Here is a 12,895-nt window from a genome sequence, read left to right on the forward strand (position 1 = left end):
GGGGAGGGGCTGGCGAGGCAGGGAGTACTGATACCTTTGCCAGCTGCCACACTCCAGGTGGCTGCTACAGCCTCAGTGTATCTGTCCCTGAAGTTAAAGTAATACCGGCCGGAGAGCAGCGGGAAGACAGTTGATCAAGCCTGTTGTCCTAGAGCTGTGGTAACAGCAAATGGGACTGAGTGAAAACTAAAAATTAGGCCCTCTCTTAGGAGATTATCATCCACATCAGCTGATTTCAGTTTAAAAACTATGTCCCTTATTTTTCCTCTTTTATGTATCTTCTTGCATCTTATGTTTTCTTATGAACGCAAATTAACTAGATGGTAAGGATCCATCTATCCTGAGGTGTGAGTGACCCCTCAAAGCCATCAAGTACACTCATTTGGAAAATTAAATGTTTTTATCCAAAATAGTTGGAAAAAGAACTGAGATAGTTGGAAACTATCTATTAATGGCACAGACCTACTGTAACCAAAGAGGAAAAAAACTCAATATGCATAGAAAAACCGATAGACACTGTATAATAAAGAAAAATCAGAAATATGAGACTAGGGCCAGATAAGGAGGGAGTGGAATTCCCAGTAGGAACTGAAATGATTGGGAGCCAATTAGGGAAAGAACAGCTATAAAACAGGAAATTCACTTACTTGTGGAGGGTAGGGAATAACGCGGAGGACGTTAGGAGAAGGAAAGGAAAAGTGAATTGGGGGAAATTGGAGGGAGAGATGAAGCATGAGAGACTGTGGACTCTGAGAAACAAACTGAGGGTTTTGGAAGGGCGAGGGGGTGGGTGAGCCTGGTGGTGGCTACTAAGGAGGGCACGGATTGCATGGAGCACTGGGTGTGCTGCATGAACAATGAATCTTGGAACACTGAAAAAATAAAATTAAATAAAAAAAAACACCCCAGGAAATTCAGATTATTAAAGGACCCTGTTTGGCATTTACCAATCAAAATTCCTGAAAAAATATCCAATGAAAGGGACAAATAAGGACATTGGAATTTGCTTACGGGTTTTACAGGTGACAGAAAGAAGCAGCTCAGTCATCGCAGTTATAAATTAATACAGTGGTGAAGTTCCCTTCGAAAGAGTAAATAAATCCAATGCTTGTGGGCTCTCTGCTCAGATTCTGTTAACACTTCTCTCTTGCTAGCAAGAAATCAACAGACTCAGCATTCTGCGACATTTTGCAAATAGTTTTCACTTGACAGGGTGTAGCACCAGCGGTGAGATATGCTGAGGGGGAGTATAACTTGATGGAGAAGACATTCCTCCTTTCCTCCTTTTCATCACCTGAGAATTGTAACTTTCTTATTGCTACAGTCTGTGGGGAGCCCTTGATTTCTCTCTGCTCTCCCATGCCAGATAACAATGACATGATTGTGGGTTATTTCATGTGGAGTGTTTCTCTGCCTCTAAATATAAACCAACCTATGTTACGACGATCTGAAGGATTTTTTTAAAAACATAAATTTCCATGAGTGTTACAATAGCGTCACGTGGTGAATACTCTCATCCACCCTTTTCAAATGAAAACAGAGGCCGAGTTTGAGTTCTTTATAGATCTTGGATATCAGCCCTTTCTCTGTAGTGCCATTTGCGAATATCTTCTCCCATCTGTGGGTGGCCTGTTTGTTTTGTTGACTGTTTCCTTTGCTGTGCAGAAGCTTTTGATCCTGGTGAAGTCCCAAAAGTTCATTTTTGCTTTTGTTTCCTTTGCCTTTGGGGACATGTCTTGAAAGAAGTTACTGTGACTGATGTCGAAGAGGTTACCGCCTATGTTCTCCTCTAGGATTTTGGCAGATCCCTGCCTCCTGTTGAGGTCTTTTATCCATTTTGAGTTTATCTTGGTGTATGGTGTAAGAGAATGGTCGAGTTTCATTCTTTTATATATAGGTGTCCAGTTTTCTCAGCACCATTTATTGAAGAGACTGTCTTTTTTCCACTGTATATTTCTTCCCTGCTTTGTTGAAGATTAGTTGACCATAGAGTTGAAGGTCCATATCTGGACTCTCTACTCTGTTCCACTGGTCTATGTGTCTGTTTTTGTGCCAGTACTATGCTGTCTTGGTGATCACAGCTTTGTAGTAAAGCTTGAAATACCCCAGTGTTCATAGCAGCAATGGCCACGGTCGCCAAACTGTGGAAAGAACCAAGATGTCCTCAACAGTTGAATGGATAAAGACTATATGGTCCATATATACAATGGAGTATTATGCCTCCATCAGAAAGAATGAATACCCAATTTTGTATCAACATGAATAGAACTGGAGGAGATTATGCTGAGTGAAGTAAGTCAAGCAGAGAGAGTCAATTATCATTTGGTTTCACTTACTTGTGGAGCATAAGGAATAACACGGAGGACATGGGGAGATGGAGAGGAGAAGTGAGTTGGGGGAAATCGGAGGGGAAGATGAACCATGAGAGGCTGTGGACACTGAGAAACAAACAAAAGGTTTTGGAAGGGAGAGGGTGGGGAGGGGGTTGAGTGAGCCTGGTGGTGGGTATTAGGGAGGGCACGTATTGCATGGAGCACTAGGTGTGTGCATAAACAATGAAACTTGGAACACACACAAAAAATAAAATTAAATTAAATTAAAAAAAAGAAGAAGAAAGAAAACACTGAGGCTCCGAGAGAGTTGCCTTCATGACAAGGAAGAGGCAAAGCCAAATGCCCACTCAAGCCCCCCCGATGGACCCCCAATGCCCACTGTGTCACAGCTTTCCCATCTCCCATCCCCAAACGTTTGTTTGATGAAATTTGTTGTAAGCAGACTATTCGATATACAGAGCAAAATTGAAAATTCTTCTTCTGTCTGACATCTGCCAATTCACTAACTCTTCTTTGTCTCCTTAAAAATGAATGATGTTCATAAATGCTCTAAGAAGACTATTAGAACTTAAACACTCTTTATTGACATTATCATAGTCATACTTTTAGGCTCTGCTATGCACATAAATCGGGCATGGTTTTATAGCCTGAAATAATTTACCATAATACCTGCTAGTAAATTCAAGCATGTGATGATCCTAAATGTGTCTTGTCAGGAAGTAAACCATTCATCTGTAAGAAGAGCACGGTATGTATAAATAAAGTCAGCCACCTTTGCAGGAAGATGAATTTCCGTGAGCAATTTCCTTCCTTTGTGTTCTACCCCAATGCAGGTGGGAAGCCCTGTGAAGAGAAGGGTGGAAACCCTTTTATTTTGCCTTAGTTCTCCAAGATTCAGTATCCCTTTGTGGGTTGGAATACAGTTCTCCCAAAAATGAGCTTTCTGAGGATGAATACCCAACTTTTGTGTCAACGTGGATGGGACTGGAGGAGATTATGCTGAGTGAAATAAGTCAAGCAGAGAGAGTCAATTATCATATGGTTTCACTTATTTGTGGAGCATAACAAATAGCATGGAGGACAAGGGGAGTTAGAGAGGAGAAGGGAGTTGAGGGAAATTGGAAGGGGAGGTGAACCATGAGAGACTATGGACTCTGAAAAACAATCTGAGAGTTTTGAAGGGGCGGGGGGTGGGAGGTTGGGGGAGCCAGGTGGTGGGTATTGGGGAGGGCACGTATTGCATGGAGCACTGGGTGTGGTGCGAAAACAATGAATACTGTTACGCTGAAAAGAAATTAAAAAAAAATTAGCTTTCTGCTTATCCAGAGATACAGGTCAAGTTTTTATTTATTTATTTATTTTAATTTGTTTTGTTTTGTTTTTTAATTCCATGCCCTCTGGAGTGTAGAAAGTAGGATCTCTTTGTTTTACTGCTCTTTGGTTTTCTGCTTCAGACACTTTTGTTTTCTTCAGCAGTTTCCAGCCTACAGAAATCGACTTGAATGTTAGGTTTAATCTGGAAAGAGACATCAACATGTGGCAGCAGCTTCTTTCTGGAATTCCCTCCCTTTCCTTAGACTGAGGACTACAAAGGTGCATTACAGATTTTCTGTAGAGCGCTCCTGTCTCCTTTTAAACTGTGGGGAAAACCAATTCTTAGACCTATGGATAAAAGCCTTCAGGTCCATTAACCCCCTTCTTTTTCCTTGGAAATTTAAATTTAAAAAAATTCTTCTGAGCAGAGCTTGGGTTGGCTCATATTTAGAGGCTGAGAAACACTCCAAGTAAAATAACCCACAATCATGTCATTTTTGTCTGGCACAGGAGAGCAGAGAGAAATCAAGTGTTCCCCAGCAGAGTGTAGAAAAAAGAAAGTTACAATTCTCTGTTAAATTTAAGTGGTTTTCTTTGCACAGCTGTTTTCCTTTATAGGAACTTTAAGCTGTTCTTTTTCCTTTTTTTATGTCTCTGGAATATTTTGCCCAATTCAGTTATCTATCATGCTGGTTATTTGGGCTAGGCTGCTGGGGAATTAGAAGAATTGTGTGCACACCACTTAAAACAGCAATTGAAGGGAATACAGTCAAGAGCATGAGACCGGGGTCCCAAATCCCTGGCCAGCTCACAGTGTGATCCTGGGGAAATCTCCTCTTCTTCCCAGATTTCATTTTCTCAGTCATGAAATTGGAGATTGGATTCATCCTCTGTTTCTAATCCTCCAGAGAGCATTTTGTCAGGTGGCGAGTTGGGAAGGAGACGTTTTACAGGTGGTCATTAGTAGTGACCTTGCATTGTATATGTATCCATTGCCTACCTGCCTGTCACTTCATCCTTGGACCGGGATTCTCTATCGTTTTTTTTAAAAGTAGCTTCCATCCCCAGCAGGGAGCCCCGCTCAGGGCTTGAACTCATAACCCTGAGATCAAGACCGGAGCTGAGATCGAGATTCAGAAGCTTAAGAGACTGAGCCACCCAGGCGCCCCTCTATAGACTTTTTTTTTAACCTGTGGTATTTGGTTTCAGAAGCCTCAGCATTGCTGCAGAACAAATGAATGTGTCAACTGTTCCTTCAGCAGCGACACAGCTGGCAGTACATTTCGACTTCATAAAGAGCTTTCACATTTGGTGTCTCATTTAGCCTCAGATGCTCACTGTACCATCAGCTGAGGGGGTGTACAGAAAAGACACCTGCAACTTCTGCCCAGAAGTTCTGAGTAATATCACCTGAGGGACCCAAGAATGTGAGCAGGTGATCATAAGCATGAAGGCAGGCACACACCATCCATCCATCCATCCATCCTTTGCTCCCTGACATAGGGGACCCACTCCCTAACATAAGACAACACAGGACATTTGCCTCATTTACCTTTTTCTTTTAAATTTTTTTGAATTTAAAATTTGACATTTAGTAAAATATATTCTTGGGTGGCTCCGTTGGCTAAGCATCTGCCTTCACTTCAGGTCATGATCCCAGGGTCCTGGGATCGAGTCCCGCATCGCTCCCTGCTCACTGGGGAGTCTGTTTCTTCCTCTACCTCTGTAGCTCGTGCTTTTTCACTCTCCGTCTCTCAAATAAATAAATTTAAAAGTCTTTAAAAAAATAAAATATATTCTTTTTGGTGGACGGCCTAAGAGTTTTGGCAAGTGCATGGAGTCCTTGTAACCATTACCACCATCAAGATATAGAGCAGCTCTATTCCCCTACCCTCCTCCAAAAGAATTCTCTCCAGCTATTTCTTCATAGTCAAACCGCTAATGTGTTCTCCGTCCCTATAGTTTTTTGCCTTTCCAGAATGTCATATAAATGGAATCATATAGCGTGTTTGAGTATGGCTTTTTTATTTAGCAGAAGGCATCTGAGATTCACCTGTGTTGTTGCACCCAATCAGCAGTCTACTCTCTTTTATAGCCAAGCAGTTGTTCATAGTATAAATGTGTCACTGTTTCATTTTGTTTCTAGTTCATTCCCTAGCTGAGGGATATTTGGGTTGTTCCCAGGTTTTGGATATTATGAATAAAGCCATTTTAACCATTCACATACAGGTTTATTGTATGAACATAGATTTTATTGTCTTTAGATAAATATGGTAAGTGTATGTTTAACTTGAAAAGACAATGCCAAAGAGTTTTCCACATCGGCTGTCCTATTCTGCATTCTCAGGAGCAATGTATAAGAATTCCAGTTACTGGGGCGCTGGGGTGGCTTAATCGTTGAGCGTCTGCCTTTGGCTCAGGTCATGATCCCAGGGTCCTGGGATGGAGCCCTGTGTCAGGCTCCTGGGACCCAGTTTGGCGTCAGGCTCCCTTTTTGGCGGGAAGCCTGCTTCTCCCTCTCCCACTCCCCTGCTTGTTTTCCCTCTCTCCTGTCTGTCTCTGTCAAATGAATAAATAAAGTCTTTAAAAAAAGATTAAAAAGAAAAAGAATTCCAGTTATTCCAGTTTGAGTTTTCACCGGTACTTGATATTGTTGATTTTTTGGTGACACGCGTGTGTGCGCGCGCGCGTGTGGGTGTGCGCATGTGTGTGTACGTGTGTGTAGGGTCATGCTAACAGGTGTATTGTATTGATTATAGTTCTGATTTGCATTTCCGTAGAGACTAACAATGGTGAGCATCTCTTCATGGTGCTTATTTGCCGTCTGTACATCTAATTTGGTGAGGTGATTCCTTAAATCATTTACCATTTAAAAAATAAGGCTGTTTGTTTTCTTATTTCTGCGTTTCAAGAGTTCTTTACATACTCAGGAGACAAGTCCTTTGTTAGATATATGATTTGCAAATATTTTCCCCATTCTATGGCTGATCTTTTCACGTACTCTCTTATCATTATCTCCGCAGAGCAAAATTTTGACAAAGTCTAATTTTTCTATTATTAACAATGGATTGTGCTTTTGATGTAGTATCTAAGAACTATTTCCCTAATCCAACTTCACAAAGATTTCTCTTGTATTTTTTTTCTGAAACTTTCAGGGCTTCATTTCCACATTTTGATGATCCATTTTGAGTTAATTTTTGTGTAGGGTGTGAGGATAGGTCAAGGTTCTTTTTCTTTTCTTTTCTTTCTTTCTTTCTTTCTTTTTTTTTTTTTGCATATGAGGATACAGTTGTTGTAGGGTCACCTGTTGAAAACACCATCCAGGTGGGCCCAATGTGTCTGCAAGGGTCCTTCTAAGAGGAACAGAGGAAGGTCAGAGTCAGAGAAGGAGATGAAATGACAGAAGGAGGTTGGAGTGATGTCATTGCTGAAAGGGACCATGAGCCAAGGAATACAGGTGGTGTCTAAAAGCTGGAAGAGGTAAGGAACTGGTTCTCCCTGAGAGCTGTCAAGAAAAACACAGCCCTGCTGGTAGCTTGATTTTAGCCCTTTGGACCCAAGTTCAGATTTCTGACTGCTAGAGCTGCAAGATAACAAATCTGTGTTGTTTTAAGCCACTAAGTTTGTGGTAAACTTTTATAGCAGGAAAAGAAAAAAAAAAATAGAGAAAGCTCCACTGAATTGCCCTTGCACTTCTGTCAAAATCAATTGGCTGTATTTACATGGAACTATTTCTAGGCTCTAGTCTGTTTCATTTTTCTATGTGTCTATGCTTTTTACCAATACCACACTGGTATATATATATTTTAAGCTGTCCCGAATTCACTTGTTTTCCCTGCCTCATATCCTATATTTTCAGGATGTGAAAAACTGGTCAGTGGTCGTGGGAAAGAAACAAAGAGATCAAAATCACAGAATGACCCATTTCATGGTAGCCAACCTTATTAGTTCTCTAGTGCCGAATAACAAATCATCCCAAACCTAGTGGCCTAAAACAACACACCTTTACTGGGACATTTGGGTGACTCAGTCATTTAAGCGTCTGCCTTCAGCTTGGGTCATGATCCCAGGGTTCTGGGATCGAGTCCCATGTTGGGCTCCCTGCTCTGTGGGGAGTCTGCTTCTCCCTCTGCCTGCCACTCCCCATGCTTGTACTACTCTCTCTCTCGCTCTCAGATAAATAAATGAAAAATCTTAACACACACACACACACACACACACACACACACACACACACACACTTATTACCTCACAGTTTCTGAGGGGCAGGGATCTGGAAGCAGCCTGGCTAGGTGCTTCCAGGGCAGGGTCTGTCAGGGAGCTGGAGACGAGCTGTCTGTCAGGGCTGCGGTCTTTCCCATGCTTGACCTGGTAATGATCTACTTTCAAGGTCGCTTGTGTGGCTGTTAGCTGACCTCAGAAAATCTCCTTCCAGGGTGACTCACCCAGTAGCTGGCATGTCTTAATTCCTCCTACGTGGGCCTTTCCCTAGGCTGCCTGAGTGTCCCTCTGTCATGGCAGCTGGCCTCCCTGAGAAGGTGTGAAGAAAGGGGAGGGAGTCTCACTAAGACAGAAACCACTGTCTTTTTCTAACCTGACCTAGGGTGTGATATCGCGTCAGTTCAGCCATTTTCTTCTCATTGGAAGCGGGCCACCAGGTCCATTCTATACCCAAGTGGAGATGAATTTCGCTCCAGCTCATTACAGAAGATGTAGACATACCTTTGAAGCACTACAGGCCACGCTCAGGCCACAAATTATTTATATTCCTCTCATATGCCAAATACACTCTTCCAGTCCACAAGGGTCTCATCCAGTCCCTGCTCCAGCCAGAAGTCCAGAATCTTGTCATCCGAGGGTGGCCCAGGAAGAAGGCTCCTCAAGATCAGCTCCTTGAGTGTAGTTCTTAGGACTCCTGAAACAGAAGAAACAGGTCATCTGTCCCCCTTCCCCAACACGCAGTGGTCAAACAGGCATAGGGTAATTCTTCTAAATATTTCTGTTCAAAAAGGGAGCCAACAGAAGGGAGTAGGCAATTCTAAAATCCGACTGGGCAAATTGCAGTCCAGTTGCAAGTTCCTTGACTGGGTCTGAAGCCTGGGAATAATTTTCTGTGGTTTCTGACACCTCTTCAAATCCTTGGCTCTGTCCTCCCTTGTCAACCTTCCCTTTGCACAAAAGCTAACATAGTTTGTTCCATTTTCCTAACCCAAGTTTATATAAATGTCTCCTACATTTCCTCCAAAAATCTAATAGTTTTACATCTTACATTTTAGTTTTTTTTTTTTTTTAAAGATTTTATTTTAAGTAAGCTCTACACCTCACATGGGACTCAAACTCACAACCCAAGATCAAGAGTGGCATGCTCCAGCAACTGAACCAGCCAGGTGCCGCTCACATTTTAGTTTTTGATCCATTTTGAGATAATTTTTACATAAAGTGTGAGGTATAGGCCTTTTCATTTTTGGCATATAAATGTCCAGTTGTTCCAGCACTATTTGTTTGTTTGCTTGTTTTTAGAATTATTTATTTCTCATTAATCTTTTATCTATTTTCTGTTTAAGAGCTGAAATGAATTCCTGCTTCAGGGAAATTTAGGACATCAAGGGCTCCTCACATTGGGAAAATTTCCCTTTAAGATACCGCAGGGACCCAAAACGCTGCCATATGGACCCCTCCCTGCGTGGTGCAGAGATAGCACTGTTTGTTGAAATGTGGTAGAAATAACCCTGATGCCAGTTCCCAGACTAGGCTTCAGGAAGCTTTGTGTGTTTCCTGTCTCTGGAAGTCTCAGTACTGTGAGAACAATCCCAGCCTAGGGTGCCAGAACGTGAGAGACCCCATGGAGGAGAGAGAGCCCAGTTGTCCCAGCCAGGGCCAACCTGAACCATCCAGCCAATACTCAAATGGTGGAAGACCCGACCCCCTCGGGATCGCCATAGTAAAAGTTGACTCAGACTTTTTGGGAGTAATTTTGTCATGTATGAGCCATATTTGTAACATATGTATGCAGTTGGACCCAGTCATTATAATTTCAATCTCTTATTCTAAGGAAATCATTTAATGGGAAAAGTTATGTGACATTTTTTTTTTTGTAATAGCAAACGTTTGAAACACCCTAGCATTCATCAATGGTGAAATGATTAAAATGGGGGGGGGAATTACAAATAAACAATGTAGCACTCTGTTACAAATATATCATAGGGGCATCTGGGTGGCTCAGTTGGTTAAGCATCCCTCTCTTGATTTCAGCTCAGGTCATGACCTGAGATCAAACCTGCCCTTGGGCTCTGTGCTCAGCAGAGAGACTGTTTCTCTCCCTGACCCTCTGCCTAGCCTCTGCTCCCTCTCCCCTCGTTTGTGGTCTCTTTCTCCAATAAATAAGTGAATAATTCTAAAACAAACAAACAGAAGAAACAAATGATGATACAGCTCTAAAGGAAACCATTCATTCTAAATGCTTCAGTCAACAAAACAAATTAGAAATCACTATACGCTTTATAGTATGAACTTGTTTTTTTTTTTTTAAAGATTTTATTTATTTATCAGAGAGAGAGAGGGAGAGAGAGTGAGCACAGGCAGACAGAATGGCAGGCAGAGGCAGAGGGAGAAGCAGGCTCCCCGCTGAGCAAGGAGCCTGATGTGGGACTCGATCCCAGGACGCTGGGATCACGACCTGAGCCGAAGGCAGCTGCTTAACCAACTGAGCCACCCAGGCGTCCCTGAATTTGTTTTTGAATAAGATAATATACAACCATGTTTTTCAATAGAAAAGTGTCTGGAAGAATATACATAAATTATTAACGGGCTTCTCTGGGAAGGTGTACCTTTGGGCATGTGAATCTTTAAAAATGAGCATCTGTTTCTTTATATATATATAATTATATACACACACACACACACACGCACATACCCCATCTTCTCTAACCATTCATCTGTCAGTGAACATGACATGAATGGGCTCTTTCTGTAGTTTGGCTATTGTAGACATTGTTGCTATAAACACTGGTGTACAAGTGTCCCTTCTGATCACTACATTTGTATCTTTGGGGCAAATCCTTAGAATGCAATTTTGGGGTCATAGGGTTGCTCTATTTTCAACTTTTTGAGGAACCTCCATACTGTTTCCCAGAGTGGCTGTACCAGCTTGCATTCCCACCAACAGTGTAGGACGATTCCCTTTTCTCCACGTTCTGGCCAACATCTGTTGTTTCTTGACTTGTTAATTTAATTTAATTTAAATTTTTTTAAAGATTTTATTTATTTATTTGACAGGCAGAGATCACAAGCAGGCAGAGAGACAGGCAGAGAGAGGGGAGGAAGCAGGCTCCCCGCCAAGCAGAGAGCTGGACGTGGGGCTCAATCCCAGGACCCCGGGATCACAACCCAAGCTGAAGGCAGAGGCCTACCGCACTGAGCCACCTAGGTGTCCCCTGACTTGTTAATTTTAGCCATTCTCACTGGTATGAGGTGGTATCTCATTGTGGTTTTGATTTGTATTTCCCTGATGCTGAGGATGTTGAGCACTTTTTAATGTGTCTGTTGGCCATCTGGATGTCTTCTTTGTAGAAATGTCAGTTCATGTCCTCTGCCCATTTCTTGATTGGATTATTTGTTCTTTGGGTGTTGAGTTTGATAAGTTCTTTACAGATTTTGAATACTAGCCCTTTAACTGATATACCCTCTGCAAATATCTTCTCCCATTCTGTCGTTGTTCTTTGTTTTTGTTTTTCGGACTGTTTCCTTCGCTGTGCAAAACCTTTTGATCTTGATGAAGTCCCAATAGTTCATTTTTGCCTTTGTTTCCCTTGCATTTGGAGATATGTCTAGCAAGAAGTTGTTGTGGCCAAGGTCGAAGAGGTTGCTGCCTGTGCTCTCCTCTAGGATTTTTAAGGTTCCTTTCTCACATTGAGGTCTTTCATCCATTTTGAGTCTATTTTTGTGTATGGTATAAGAAAATGGTCCAGTTTCATTCTTTTGCATGTGGCTGTCCAATTTTCCCAACACCATTTGTTGAAGAGGCTGCCTTCTTTCCATTGGATATTCTTTCCTGCTTTGTTGAAGATTAGTTGACCATAGAGTTGAAGGTCCATTTCTGGGTTCTCTATTCTGTTCCACTGATGTATGTGTCCACTTTTATGCCAGTACCATGCTGTCTTGACGATCACAGCTTTGTTATAGAGCTCAAAGGCCAGGATTGAGATGCCACCAGTTTTAGTTTTCTTTTTCAACATTCCTTTGGATATTTGGGGTCTTTTCTGGGTCCATAAAAATTTTAGGATTTTTTGTTCCAGCTCTGTGAAAAAAAAGTTGATGGTATTTTGATAGGGATTGCATTGAATGTATAGATTGCTGTAGGTAGCATAGACATTTAAAAAATATTTTTCTTTCGATTCATGAGCATGGAATATTTTTCCATTTCTTTGTGTCTGTCTCAATTTCTTTCTTTCATAAGTGTTCTGAGTACAGATTCTTTGCCTCTTTGGTTAGTTCCCAGTTATCTTATGGCTTTTGGTGCAATTGTAGATGGAATCGACTCCTTCTTTTCTCTTTCTTCTGTCTCATTGTTAGTGTATAGAAATTCATCCGATTTCTGTGCATTCATTTTATATCCTGCCGTTCTGCTAAATTCTTATATGGGTTCAAGCAATTTTGGGGTGGAGTCTTTTGGGTTTTCCACATAAGGTATCATGTCATCTTTGAAGAGTGAGAGTTTGACTTCTTCTTGCTAATTTAGATGCTTTTTTATTTCTTTTTGTTGTCTGATTGCAGAGACCAGGACTTCTAGTACTATGTTTAACAACAGTGGTGATAATGGGCATCCCTGCCGTGTTCCTGACCTTAGGGGAAAAGCTCTCAGTTTTTCCCATTGAGAATGATGTTTGCTGTGGGCTTTTTGTAGATGGCTTTTGTGATATTGAGGTCCCTACACTGTGAAGGGTTTTGACCAAGAAAGAATGCTATACTTTGTTAGTGCTTTTTCTGTATCTACTGAGAGGATCATATGGTTTCTGTCCTTTCTTTTATTTATGTAGTATAAAACATTGATTGATTTGAGGATGTTGAACCACCCTTGCAGCCCGCCACTTGGTCGTGGTGAATGATCCTTTTAATGTACTGTTGGATCCTATTGGCTAGCATCTTTTTTTTTTTTTTAAGATTTTATTTATTTATTTGAGAGAGAGAGAGAGAGAGAGAGCATGAGAAGGGGGAGGGTCAGAGGGAGAAGCAGACCCCCTGCCTAGCAG

This window comes from Mustela erminea, chromosome 1 (assembly GCF_009829155.1).
Source record: "Mustela erminea isolate mMusErm1 chromosome 1, mMusErm1.Pri, whole genome shotgun sequence".
NCBI classification, from domain to species: Eukaryota; Metazoa; Chordata; class Mammalia; order Carnivora; family Mustelidae; genus Mustela; species Mustela erminea.